Below are 1,011 nucleotides of genomic sequence, written 5' to 3'. Positions count from 1 at the left end.
GTCATGCTTTGGATAATATCCTATAAGCAGACATTATATCTGATTTTTAACAAGGAATGCCTTTTATGTTAGCTGATGGGTTTTACTTATTAGACCATGCTATGTAAAATGTTAAAATAATATATCTACTACCATGCCCTGTGGGTCAGTAATTCTGACTCAGAAGGACAAATTGAGGGATAATATTGTAGAGTTAAGGATCCTCTATGGAACATCCTACATTTCTCATTTTCTTTAATCCAGCTGGTATTGGTTTAGCTTCTGTGTTAGAAAAGTAAAAGTGTCTTTTAGATATATTTTTAAAGATGACATAAGACTGCTTTGAATGATTCCTTATACATGTAAATAAATATTTTTGGAGTGATTATTTGAAATTTTCCTTTCAAAATAAGTATAATTTTTGCTACAGGCTTATTTTTATTTATTTATTTATTTATTTATTTATTTATTCTTTTCTTTATTTTTAAAATATGGAATGCTTCACGAATTTGTATGTCATCCTTGTGCAGGAGCTATGCTAATCTTCTCTGTATTGTTCTAATTTTTAGCATATGTGTTGCTGAAGCGAGCATGCTACAGGCTTATTTTTAACAATTCATTGATAAATATTGTTTTTTTATACCATAATAATCTGAACTTAACTCGTTTCCTTTCTTCCTTCTTTTCTTCCTTCTTTATCTCTTTCCTTCCTTCTTATTATTTTTTCTTTTTTCATTTCCTACCTACCTATTTCATCTTTCTTCTATGGTCTACTCTTAAAAAAAAAAATAATAATATTAATAATTCTAAAAGGACCCAGAGGGAAATTTCTGCAGAGATGCTAGGCTGTATGACATCCTTCACCCCTCAAAAATGACCATATCTGAAAGATGTTAATATGTTTATGTTATATGTCAAAAGGGACTTTGCAGATGTGATTATGGTAAGGATCATGAGATGGGACGACCGGTATCCTGAAATATAATTGAAGGCCAATGAAGTCACAAGGTTCATATAATAGGGAGACAAGAT

At 30.3% G+C, this 1,011-nt stretch overlaps 1 non-coding gene across 1 annotated transcript; it reads right to left on the bottom strand.

Moving 5' to 3' along the window:
- Positions 1–464: 464 nt before the first annotated feature.
- Positions 465–572, bottom strand: LOC125101388 (U6 spliceosomal RNA). The gene has a single exon (XR_007127807.1). It is a non-coding gene; the product is annotated as a U6 spliceosomal RNA (small nuclear RNA).
- Between the last annotated feature and the right edge of the window lie 439 nt (positions 573–1,011).

Source organism: Lutra lutra, chromosome 5 (genome assembly GCF_902655055.1).
Source record: "Lutra lutra chromosome 5, mLutLut1.2, whole genome shotgun sequence".
Lineage (NCBI taxonomy): Eukaryota > Metazoa > Chordata > Mammalia > Carnivora > Mustelidae > Lutra > Lutra lutra.
Note: the sequence above shows the minus strand (reverse complement) of the source record. Positions and strands in the feature narration are given on the sequence as shown.